The 13,737-nt window shown below is 35.8% G+C and overlaps 1 protein-coding gene across 1 annotated transcript in view; it reads left to right on the top strand.

Annotated features, from left to right (window-relative positions):
- Positions 1-1,396: 1,396 nt before the first annotated feature.
- The window catches only part of LOC145998611 (putative inorganic phosphate cotransporter), an 82,498-nt gene continuing 70,157 nt past the window's right edge, over positions 1,397-13,737 (top strand). The window contains exon 1 of the mRNA XM_083135064.1: positions 1,397-1,427. The gene's annotated coding sequence lies outside the window, so the exon portion shown is untranslated. The remainder of the gene's footprint in view (positions 1,428-13,737) is intronic.

A 13,737-nucleotide genomic window follows, 5' to 3' on the forward strand; every position in this document is an offset into this window, starting at 1 on the left:
TCATCATTCATCACTCATCTCTATCTTCGCAAATAAGCCAAAAGTGACACAAAAAGCGAAGTAAAATAAAGCAAATCAATGAAGAGACAATTATGACTTTGTAAGTTTCTGTTATATTTTTCCTTAACTTGACATGTTTGTAAAGAACGATTTCAAATGTACACAGGGCTTAAGTTTTTAATAGTTTTCATTGATATTTAGCTCTTATGGATTAAAATAGTTATAATTTCGAACCAAGAAGAACGCATATTGCAATATCAACAATAAAATAATTCTCTTTCATCAAAGTCACACATATCATAAATACGAAAGTTAATTAAATTACAAATACGTTATTAGGTCCACAACAAAAATGTGTATTACAGATTTAAGAAAGAAATATTTTATTAAAAAAAAACTAAACTGTTCCAAATAATTGATACGATTCAGATCACATTACATATTCCTTAAGTATAATACATTTTTGACGTTGCTTGTAAGGCATGGTATCTTAAAGGATCCTTAAATGCGCATACCCAATTAAAAATCAAACGAATTTCTGTGACTACAGTTATTTATATCTAGTGGAAGAAAAGTATGCGCTTCTCTACTAGATCGCAGTTCACATCCAGGTACGAGAGTAAAATTTAATTCGAAACTGCCATTATGAGCACTGCAGCATGTACTAAACAATGGTATCTACAGTAGATACCACGTTTTACATGAAATAGAATGTACGTGGCCATGCACAGTTTTAGTCGCATTTTTGACTGGCAACGTCTTCATTCTCCTCTTCTTTGTCGGTGGTACATATTCCGGGTCTCTATGTGAATCATATACACTTTCTAACTCGTTCTCATCTTTGCTGTTGCCTCAATACTCGCGAACTTTCTGAGACACGTTGCAATTCACTAACCGCCATTTCGCCGCCATCTTTGCTACTTGCCATACTTTACGTGAAACAACTGGTAGATACCATAACTTCTAACACGTCTAGCTCTTGTCATCTGTTGACGAAACGAAACACTTAGAGTACGATTCGACTCCATTTACGATGGACTACATGATGCACTTTGCACTCCAAAATGACACTTACCATGTTTTACACCCTAGCCCTTCAATTAGTTCTGCGATTTGGGGAGAATTAAGTAAGAGCAAATACACGAAATAAGTACGAAGGAACAGAATCCTAATATCTTTTTTAAAAAAATCAGCTTTGAACTGTTTAAAGACAGCACAAAATCCCAGGTGTCTATAAGTTTACAGTAAACTTTCGGGAAACAAAGATCTATTTTCCTATTTTTCCCATAAGGTACAACATATTGCGTATTCTTATGTGTTATATTTGCAAGAATAATATACGTTACGTATAATATACAATTTAAATATATTTTCTCCATTCAATTTCCAGAGCACTATACCTTACAAAACTCTATCCGAGAAAGCAGGTGAGTTCAAATATATTATTCAAATTTGAAATATACTTTCAGTTACATGAACATGTTTATATTTACGTATGTGTTGTAATGGGTGGATAGATTACTTACATCCCAAGCAACCGTTGTAGGAAAGCATAGCTCAGGGTAAAAGAATTTTAAGAGAATAGTTTACTGTTGTGTCTAGCAGCCAAGAAATTAACAGATAGGTCAAGAAATTATGCTTGTCATGAATTTTTGCTATTTTGTACAGTGTAGAGAATTTACATTGTTATATACCTGTACTGGGATTTGATATAATTGAATATTTGGAAAACTAAAATTGTATTGAGTTGTGTTAAAGATTTGTTCATTTTGTTTCTTAAGAATTACATTCTTACGTGCGTGAAGTTTTGTAAAAATATAAATAAAGTAATGTGGCCATTCCCATCCAGGATGAAGTCTGAAGCATTTATTTTTACATGCATTAATAATTAAAGCAAGTCTAATAAATCTCTTTTTAAAGTACAGCTTCAGTTTTTATATCTTAACCGGACTTGTGGTAGTGTTTTTTTATTGAATAAAAATACATATTTTCTTAATTTATAACCGTATCTAAGTAGGGACCTATTAAATAAATATTAAGAAAGAGGTTAAAAGAAAGTGAAGAAAAAGTCATGAATTTTCGATTTGTTATTTTGGTAGACACCTTGATATATATTTGTGTCAGTAGCAGTTTCTATGTAATGAAGATATATCGGTGGTTTCATTGTTGACATGTGTACATATATATCACTCTTACCCTCCCTTCTCTCTATCCTCATTGCCTCTCTTCCCCTTCCTCTCTTTATCCTCCTACCTTCCTTTTCTTCCCTCTCTGTCTTTGGCTTCCTCTCTCACTCAGTGTTTCTCAGCTTATCTCCTACTCAGTGGCGGCCGATTAGGGTGTGCGCTGGGTCAGTTGCCATCCCCACTTTTTTGCCATTTTTGCCCCAGCACAATGCTAAACCTTATGTACCAAGGAATAGTAAACTGTCCTTGCCCTCCCACGTTTTTGCACCTTGCCCCCTTAGTTTCGGAACTCAATCGCAGCCACTGCCCCTACTCATACCATAAATCGTATCATTAATATTTTATGAATGCCTCTCTCACTATTTATATTTGCCTACACATGTACGATTTATTTGGGGTCGTCTCTGACTATAATTGAAGAGCTCGGGTGGAAAACATGGTAAGTGACACTTTGGTCATTTTTGAGTTACAAGGTGAAATGTGCCATCCTTCAATTTTCGAGTGAAAATGCCATGTCATACAATTTGCCTTGTACTCAGTGAAGCCTTGTGAAATTGGTAAGCACAACAGTGTAGCTTCTAACAACATTTTTTCTTAATGAACTCAGAAATGACCAAAATGTAACTTACCAGTTTTGCACCTGATCCCTTTAATTGTAACACTCATTTCAGGAATTTAGTTTATCTTGTGGCGCTGTAGACGAATATTTTTAAATTCTAAAATAGTTTTTATTTCTAAAAGTAACGTTTATAGCAAACATGTTGGGCTAAAGGCTTCAAAAGTCTATGGTAGGAATCAAAAGCATTTAATTCGCATTACCACATTTTAAGACATCTACTGAAAACACTTGAAAAGAATAGAATTTCAGAAACTCGAGAAATATAGTTGCTTGTCCAGGTTGTGCTTACAGGAATATCCAATGGTGCTGTTCACTTTCAGCTACGATGGACAGCGTTTTTTTTAATGTCCAGATCTCAGATTAGATCATCTATTTGTTGATGCAAGAATGGCTATTCTTTTTCCAGATTTATGTGCTGTACACGCTGGTTGGTGTTATTGGTGTAGTATACAATCCTACTGTTGCTGTGATCATAAATTGAAGCCATGTTGGCTTTCTCTCTCTGTCTCTTCCCTTTATTCTATTCTTTCCTAGTTCTCTCAGGTTGTGGCTGTAGATCGGTCCTAGATATCTTCCCCCTCTCTCTTAGACGAGTGGCATGTCTCGGAAATAAATGGAGAAAACAGAAATTAGTAATTCAAGAATGAATGAATAAATTAATTAAACGTTTTGGCACTTAAGGCCATTTTGCACCCTTCTGTGTATCCCTTTATCTGAAGTAAGTGGTGTAAAACGCCCCTTGGGAAAAATTAAAAACTGCAAGGTTGTAAATAGACCTGGACAAAACAAGCACAACACATTAAAAAGTCAGAATCTATTAAAAGCTTCCTCACAGACGGTGGAAGAGACAGCTCCTCGCAAAAATCTAAAAACGTTGGATAAAACACTGTTGTCATCGCCCAACAGGGATGACAAACAGCGTTTGAGGATAGCTAAGTTGTCATCGCCCAACAGGGATGACAAACAGCGTTTGAGGATAGCTAAGTCGGCACATTCAATAAGAATGTGCCGAACACTTAAAACCACGTTACAAACACGACACATCAGAGGGTTCAGCGCTTGCAGCAAGTGACCATGCGTTAGACGGCTGTGTCCAATACGCAGTCGAGTGAGATGAACTTCTTCTGGACGAGAGGGACGGGACGAGGAACGCCATGCACCTGTGGTGGGGTTAATAGCGTGAAGCGTGTTCCCCGTTTCCGCATCCCACTCGTCCTTTCACGTGTCAAGAAAGCAACAACGAAAATGGTCGCAGCAGGTGGACGAGAACGTGGGCGTCTGCATCAGCTGTTTCGTTCCCCTGTACGGAAGTAAAGCAGAAGAAAGGAGATACCTGTGACGTTCCTTTCTGGTGTTCGCCACTGGATCACTACGTCACGGTAGCTACCCAATCTCCCGGTGCGGCGGAGTTATGAGACTCTCCTTAATGTTATGCTACACTGAGCATTCTCAGGACGTAACGATTTGAAAAAGAAATAGCTTCTTGCCATTTTACAAATTTAATAACACATTTCACCTTTAAACAATCACTGCAAAATAACAACAATATTCACAAACACAATCACATTTCAATTAAGATGCGACTTTTCCTTTATAACAGTGTTTTTCACAAATTTAACATCATCTCATGCAACTCAACTTAGTTTTACTGTTGTCCCGGCAACGGGATGAATAAAAGATTGGACAGTTCTACAAATGTTTATAAACCGGAAATTGCGTGTAACAAATATACAGCAAAAATTACAAATTTAAATCAACACAAACAGCAGTATTGAAACTAACAAATAAATCAAACAGATTTCTGTGAAATTAACAGAAAACAAATAAAATATTACATATAGTCAAAATAAACAAGGCGTATCAACGTGTCAAGAAAGCAACAACGAAAAACGTTGCAGGTCGCAAGGTGGCAGCAGGTGGACGAGAACTTGGCCGTCTGCATCAGCTGTTTCGTTCCCCTGTATGCCCACGTAGCTAGGGACTCAACAGAAGCGGACATCGGCACTGGCAGATAATTCAAGAAAAATAAAACTAATAATCTCACGATAACACGACGAGAACAATGAACATTGTTTAGTATCATTATTTTTATTACTGTACAAACTAGGCAAAATATCTCACTGCAGTTTCTATTCGATTGTTTGAAATTAAAATGTCATTTTCACCTACTTTGTACTTTTACACTGCTAGAACAAACAGTCTTCTGATGTAATAGTTTGATAACAGAGGACACTGTACGTAGCAAGACCTCTTTAGTTCATTCATTAGAATATCATTCCTCAACCATGTTCTATTTCTAGAAAACAATTCTCAAGGGTATTTACTTATATATATTTTTTATATAAACAAAACTTATTTTCTGCAATTCTAATGAAGGGAAAGAGGCATCGCACTGAACCCAAGGTGTCAGCATTTTCTTTGCAAGTTTGAAATATGCTGAGGTAATGTTACAAAACCTTATTATTGAAAAAACGTTAAAACGTGCTCTATCACGTGGTTTACCTACTGCGCATAATTTTTTCCCTTTGATTAGAGCTATTGAACAACATTAATTCAATTTTTAGCACTAGATGGGAGAATATAACATTATATAAGAAGCTTAATATAGTCTGAAATTTTAAAAAAAAAATATTCATAAATTTGAAGTATTAATGTTTAATACTTAAAGTTTTACTACCAGCATGATTTTTATTGGAATGTTATTAAAATATTGCTTTGAAGCATAGTTGTACTTACTTGATCTACTAAGTCCCATCTACAACCCTTAGAAGTGTGTAATAGGAATTCTGAATCGCCCTGTATACCGAGAAAGTACATCTAATACCTTTCGAGTTTTTGATACGTCTTCCTTTGTAGAGTAAATTATACATTTTATGACGGCATACCTATTGAGATTTTTCACTGTCTTGCTGTGGCACCACTGTGCGAATTTAGCTTTTTGCTTTGGGGGGGGGGGGCACTAAGTGGCGTATTTCCTATTTCATTTTGGTAAGTAAGTTCTTCTTTGTATGCAAATTTGTATTATGTTACCAGTCAGTAAACTAGACTATTCCCTTTCGCCTCTAAGTACCTTATAACATTGGTTCTAACCAGTGGCGGCGATTGGGTTTCAAAACCGGGGGGCAAGGTGCCAAAACTGGGGAGGCAAAGACAGTATACGAGGTGTGGCTAGAAAAAAACAGGACTGTTGCTACACAATCTTTTACTGGTTATTTTGTACAATACGAACATTATCCCCTTCAAAGTACTCCCCTGCACTATCGATACGCCGCTCCATACGAATCTTCCATTGCTGGAAGCAGTGCTGGAAATCATTTTCTGAAACCATGTTCATGACCTCCGTCACTTCTGTTTTCACAGATTCTACGGTCGTAAATCTGCTTCCTTTCAGTGCTGATTTGACCTTTGGGAATAAAAAGTGGTCGCACGGAGCGAGTTCCGGCGAATAGGGTGGATGTTCTAACACTGGGATCCCATGCTTGCCAAAAAAAAACCTTGACTGACAATGCCGTGTGGGCAGGAGCATTGTCTTGATGAAGAATCTATTACTTGTTTTTCCACAAATCAGTTCGCTGTCTTCTTACTCTCTCACGAAGGGTCGTCAGCACCGTAATGTAATAATGTTATAACCGATTGTTGAAGGATTTATGCTTCGGAACGAATGAGGATGAAAGATGCTTGCTTCACTCCCCTCCTAAATAATAGACTGAGTCCCAAAAGACAATGGAAAATAAGCGCTCGTGAATTTCGGGCGCGGGTTTTGTTGCATCAGTCGGCGAAAGAGAGTTACAGCGTCTTGTCTTTGTGATGGATGTCCGCGCGCGCGTTGCTAGGAAAACGCGAAAAGTTTACAGTCGTTCGAGCTGTTGACATTTTTTTTAGATTTCGACACAAAAGTGCATAGATAGTTCGAGCCCAAAAGAGAACACGAATGGTGAACTCGTAGTTTGAAAGACGAAAAGATTTGTGGTGTGATGAATCGGCGAGAGGTGGCTTCTACCGCAACATTTTAAGGATACAGACACGAGGAATGAAGTGGAAGTGCTAACCAGAATTGAAGAATTTAAGTGCTTAGTGATTTTGATAGTGAGTCTTCTTTAAGTGTTGAGAGCTCTCAAATATATGGCCTTTTTAGCGTCGATCATTACAAAGTTAAAAGTACAGCGCTGAACTATACAACCGTGAGTAATATTTCTCAATGTGTTATATTAGCTTCTATCTTGTGTTAGTTTTTAAGTATGGTTACATTTTTGAATCTTCACCGATACAATCTGGGCACTCTCCGTAAATTCCTGTATCTGAACCTTTCAATATAAATCAAGTGAAGGAGACTTACCAAGGACCTCCTTCATGATTGTTTAATGTTAATTAGAACATCAGAAATAAAAGTTTATAAAAGATTAATTTCTTTTCTGCTTTATACAGCAAATCAGGTTTCGTAAAAAGCTGAAAATCCTATTTAGCTTGAACGAAAGCAGTAAGTTCATTCTTAAGCTAAATACAACTTTAATGTTATATGGTGCCCGAAACTCCAGGGAGTTGCCTTAGATTGTCTTGGTGAAAGAAAGAAGAAAAGAGAAGAAAAAAAACAGGCATTTTATTGCGTAGTTGTCGGCAATGTTTATGTAAACATTTATTGTTGTGTTGTAACTTGCTTTCGTGTGGCAGCAGCATGGCTCGAACGATACGGAAAGCTTCTTGTTGCGGCAGATTGTTGATTGTTCAGACTGTAAACAATGGGTGCATAAATATTGCGTTAAGAAAGATTTTTCCTGCAAGCAGTGCAAGAACGGAGCTGGAAATGAAGTTCATGATAATGAAAATATAGACGAAAAAGAACAGGGTGTTTCGAAAGAAAGTGACGAATTTGGTTGTCAAGTTGACATTTATCAGGACACTGAAATAATGTTTTAAGTACAATTGTATCGATGATGAAACAGGATAGGTTAGAACGGAGACAGAAAGAGGAACAAGATAGGCTGAAATGGGAAGAAAATAAGGAACAGGATAGATTGAAATGGGAGAGATTATGCGAAAAGATGGAAGAACGTAGGCAGGAAATGAAAGAAGTAAGTGTTGGTTTACAAAAATTGAGTGATCTAATGTCAGTTCCAGAACAGAGAAAATCAGCTGTATTGGAGATGAAGATCGTTAAGGTGAACGCTATCCAGGAAAGTAAGGTTCGATTTCAGGCCAGAATCGATTAAGTAAAAGATGATTGTAATGAGGTCCGTGAGAACAGCGAAAAGATAGAAGATAATTCTGATCAAATACAAGTGGATATAGAAAATGAACAAAAAGAGACAGATTGGAAAGTACAGGCTCTAGAGGAACGAGTGTGCGTGTTGGGAATGAAAAGGCAACAAGTTGAAGATGAGTCGCTCGGAATACAGCAGTCTCATGAAGTGATAAGTAAAGAAGAAAATTTTTATGGAAAATCCCAGAAAAATGATCTGTGCCGTAAAGTTAAACAATGTATGACGATACCGGAAATGACTCTGATCAGTAAAAGGAAGAAAATTAGAATGAGACCTAGATATAGTTCAGTAAAGAAAGAGAAGAAAATGAAGAGAAATTAATTGAAAGCTGCAAAGAAAGTTGAGAAAGCGTCAGTGAAAGTGAAGAAGAAAGTTCGTAAAGGATCTAAGAATGTCAGCGCAGAAAGACCCAAGTATGAAAAGAATGAAACAAGAAAAGAGAGCAATACGTTCATCTGATGAGCGTGAAAGAAAGTCCCAAAAGAAACCAGACAGGAAAGAATGGAAGAAAGTTACTAGTGATGATTCTCATAGTGAGGAAAATATACTAATGGACAACCGGAAACGAAAAGAAAAGACTTTAGAGATAAGAGAAAATACCAATAGTTTTGGCAGACTAACAGTTTCTCTATTTGTCGAAAGTTGAAAGAAGAGGAAGAAAAATGAAAAGCAGAGAAAAAAGAAGAAGAAATGGAAGAAAAGGCATGATATAGTTATGACGAACAGGGATCTTTAGAAATGTAACAACCAAGTCGGATAATTCATGAAGAAGGGATATTCTGAGTTATCGAGTGATAATGATGTGTTCCAAAAGTTGGTATATTTCAGTAAAATATCACAAAGTTTCCATTTCACTTGTAGAAATGTTGATAATCACTAATTTATGTAGATATTTTTGATAAAAGAGTGGAAATTGTTAAATGTTGATAAGTATTTTTAGAGTTGTGTATACGAAATGCTGAGTATTTAAAAAAAAAAGTGTTCTTTTATGTCAGTTGTTTTATGTACAGGTTATGTGAAACTTGTTATGGTTCAATTTAGAAAGTTGAATGATGGTTTTGGTAAAAGCGCTGCTAACTATTTGCGTCAATGAGCGGGTAGAAATTGTAAAATTGAAAAATAGCTTTGTAATAAGAAAAAGAAAAGGAAGATAGAAATATGAAAGTAAACCTCTAAACTGTTTATGATGCTGCAAAATAAAGAATGAAGAACGAACGAGAAAGAAGGTTGTACAGATGTGCTCAGAGGAAGTCAATTGGAAAAATTCTTCGGAAAGCAAGAGAAGATAGCATTAACAAAGGTTAAATAGCATTAATAAAAATATGAAGTTAACTCTTTCGCTGCGGAATTCTCTGGCACACAATATCCCTTGGCTGCGTAATTAAATTTGAAAATATATTTTTTTTATAAAAAAATAGTTTTCACAATTACATTGCATTATATATGAGAGAAAACTTACAAAAGTCATTCCTTGCACTGGAAAACCATTCTGTAGTCCCTGGTGGTATGATATTTTGAAAAATTTTGAAATTTTGAAAAAAACAACAACATTTTTTTAGAAACAATAATTTTACAAACATTTTTTTTAGAAACAATAATTTTACATAATTAAATTGCAAAATATGTTATAGATAACTAACAAAAGTCATTTCTTGCACTGGAAAACCATTCTGTAGTGTCTGGTGGTATGATATTTTGAAAAAAACACATTTTTTTAGAAAGAATAATTTTACAAAATTACATTGCAAAATATGTTATAAAGAACTTGCAAAAGTCATTCCTTGCACTGGCAAACCATTCTGTAGTCCCTGGTCGTATGATATTTTGAAATTCCCGCACCTAGATCAATGCTGTTTTGCACTTTGCTCCAGGATGTTACGGGCGGCGGTATAAATTCTTCAGCAGACACTACACAATCACTGTCACCACTTGAAGTCTCATAAAAACTGTCGCTATTATCGTCACAACTTAATTCGCCTTCTGATTCTGAGTCGGTAAATAGCAGTTGAGTAACATCATTATCAGACAAGTGTTGACGACTTGAGGAAGCCATGTTGTTTACATTCGAACATGCATTTGAAACTGACATGTCAGAGCACTCAATGCTCGTATGTCAAAGAATTCTAAACGGAGGCGTAATTAGCGACACCATACGGATAAAATCAAAACTACAAGTTCAAATAGTTCAAAATACTATCAACAGATGTCAGAAGGCTACTAAAAGCGACGTACTTCAGAAATGCGACACCCGCAGCGAGTGGAAGTATGAACTCGCAATAATGCGACTTCCGCGGAGCAAGGCACCTGGCGTGCTGTGCATAAAAGCGACAACCGCAGCGAAAGAGTTAAAGAATTCTTGGACATATGAGATAAAAGTCAGTGTGTATTAAGATAAAGTGTGAGAGAGGCACACGAATACAAGGTTGAAGGCTGACCGGAAATGTTGTTGTTGAAAAAACAGTAGGTCGAAGGCGGACCGAAAATTATTGATGATATTAATGTAGATGCTGATATGTAATAAATGTTGATGTGCAGAATTCTGTTGCTAGTCTGAATAATACAATGCTATTAGAAAGTCAACATGTTAAAGATGAGAGAATTTCCTTAAATTAGAAAATTGAGCTAGCTGATACTTTGTAGAAGAAAGAAGAAGAAAAGGGAAGCACTAATTATTAATGGCATGATAATGAGGTTTACTACTTAGGATTATTTTGAAGGAATTTATACATATTTGGCATCCTATTTGAGATAGTAGTAAAAGTAATAATAATTTTTGATACTATTCTACCAAAACTAGCTGAAGGGCATATTTCACAGTAGGATTGTTAAAAAAAATGTTGTTTTTAATAGTCATAAAAAGTCAGGTTGATGATAAAGAAAAGGCTGTAAAATTTACAAAATATGTCTATTTCTGAAAACAAGTTGGAGAGTTTGATGATTTTTGAAGATAAAAGCTGGGTACATGAAAATGATACTATGTGTTCAAAATTAGTTTTATGCAAAAGAAAACAACTGTAAAAGCGATTCAACGGTAAAAATTTGAACTTTTATTGTCGTGAAATCATTGTAATTAATTAAATAAAATATATATCATTACTAACAAGTTGTAAAGGAAGATTGAACAGTATTGTTAAAGGTGCTCTTCATATTATGTAGAGAGAGTTTAAAAATTTTTTGAAATTATTATATCTTTATTTGAACTTTTTATTCAAGGAGTAATCTAAATGATTATTATTTTTAAACTGATGAAAATTTGACTGGTATCAATTATGTTATAAATATATACAAAAAAGAAAAATGTGAAAACTGTAATCTGAGTTTGATAAAAATGTATATACAAGGTCTGGTCGAAAATTTAAGGAGATAAAGAGACTTCTAAAGACATTAGCTCTCCTTGAGCAGTCCATCGAATGTCTTTTTTTGGGGAAGGGACATCTATAACCGATTGTTGTAGGACTGATGCTTCGGAACGAATAAGGATGAAAGATGCTTGCTTCACTCCCCTCCTAAATAATAGACTGACTCCCAAAAGACAATGGAAAATAAGCGCTCGTGAATTTCGGGCGCGGGTTTTGTTGCATCTGTCGGCGAAGGAGAGTTACAGCGTCTGATCTTTGTGGTTGATGAGCGCGCGCGCGTTGCTGAAAAAACGCGAAAAGTTTGCAGTCGTTCGAGCTGTTGACATTTTTTTAGATTTCGTCACTGCTAAACACAAAAGTGCATAGATAGTTCGAGCCCAAAAGAGAACACGAATGGTGAACTCGTAGTTTGAAAGACGAAAAGATTTGTGGTGTGATGAATCGGCGAGAGGTAGCTTCTACCGCAACCTTTTAAGGATACAGACAGGAGGAATGAAGTGGAAGTGCTAACCAGAAGTTGAAGAATTTAAGTGCTCAGTGATTTTGATAGTGAGTCTTCTTTAAGTGTTGAGAGCTGAACTATACAACCGTGAGTAATATTTTTCAATGTGTTATATTAGCTTCTATCTTGTGTTAGTTTTTAAGTATGGTTACATTTTTGAATCTTCACCGATACAATCTGGGCACTCTCCGTAAATTCCTGTATCTGAACCTTTCAGTATACGTAAATCAGGTGAAGGAGACTTACCAAGGACCTCCTTCATAATTGTTTAATGTTAATTAGAACTTCAGAAATAAAAGTTTGTAAAAGGTTATTTTCTTTTCTGCTTTATACAGCAAATCAGGTTTTGTAGAAAGCTGAAAATCCTATTTAGCTTGAACGAAAGCAGTAATCTCATTCTTAAGCTAAATACAACTTTTAATGTTATATGGTGCCGAAACCCGGGATCGAACCAGGGACCTTTTGGCTCACACGAAGCTTCCTAATATCCTCTGTACTTCCTTTCTGCTACGGGGGATCGGTAACTTCACTATACTCCTGACTTTATCGGGGTTAACTTTTATTCCTTCTGCAGAGATAATATGTCCCAAAAACATAACTTCAGATTTTCCAAACTCTGTTTTCTTCAATTTCGCTATCATTCCAGCGTCCCTTATGCGTTTTAAAATCAAACACACGTGATTTACATGATCATCAAAGTCTGAATCAAAAATTAAAATATCATCAACATACACAATACAAAAATCAGATACATTGCCTAAAGCATGATTCATTGCACTAGTAAACGCCGATACTCCAGTCGAAATTCCAAAAGGCAGCTCTTAAATTTATACATTTCACCATCAAAAATGAAGGCTGTACAGTCTCTACTTTCTTCTGTTAACGGTATTTGAAAATACCCTGCACGTAGATCAAGCGATGTAAAATACCTCTTGCTATGAAAGCTCGCCAATATTTTAAACTTTTCACTCTATTATGCTCCAGTGTGATTTTAGCGTTAGTAGTACGAAAATCCACAACTATCCTTTTCTCGTCAGAACGCGGCTTGGGTACCACTAACAAGGGGTTGAGGTAAGCAGAATGTCCCAACTCAACAATGTCATCTTCTTGCTACTGGGCTATTTATTTTCTAACTTCTTCTTCTCAGAGCAAACGGAACAGGATAATACTTTCCCACAGTTGGTTCGTTATCAAGTGAATCTATTACTCGCGTCTGTAACGTCGCCAGTTTCTAAACCTGCTACGGTCACCAAATCGGACATAGTTTTCCCCTTCTCTTCATAATCACATCTTGGCAAAAATCCGACAACTACTTTTCCACTATTAGTTTGAAATAACATTTCTTTCTCTTGAAAATTAAGAGTAACTTCAACAGTGAATAAAAAAATGCTACCCAGAATGGCAGACATTCAAATCTCTAACAACAATAAATTCCATGAGCAAACAAGCATTTGCCAGAACAGTCGGTATTACAGTTTTCCCCATCACTTTGGTTTTGTTCTTTCCACTATAATCTATTAACATAATGTTCTCTACCTTTTCTAGAGAAGGCCTAGTCACGCTAGAAGTAATCTTTTTCCATGTAATAGCAGAAATTAGCGATAGCTGAGAGCCGGAATCCAGTAAGCAGTTTACAGTTTTACCTTTCATTTTCACTTCTATACAAATAGAATGTTTAATTAATTTTCTCTTTTCCATGCTGTTCAAAATTTCATTATTACATTTCAAGTTTTCAACTTCCAGATTTTCATACTCCCTTACATCTGCTTCACAAATATATACAGGTTGCAATTCTAAAAGAGTCAAAAATTCC

The sequence above is a fragment of the Lepisma saccharinum genome, chromosome 14 (genome assembly GCF_977018435.1).
Source record: "Lepisma saccharinum chromosome 14, izLepSacc3.1, whole genome shotgun sequence".
Lineage (NCBI taxonomy): Eukaryota > Metazoa > Arthropoda > Insecta > Zygentoma > Lepismatidae > Lepisma > Lepisma saccharinum.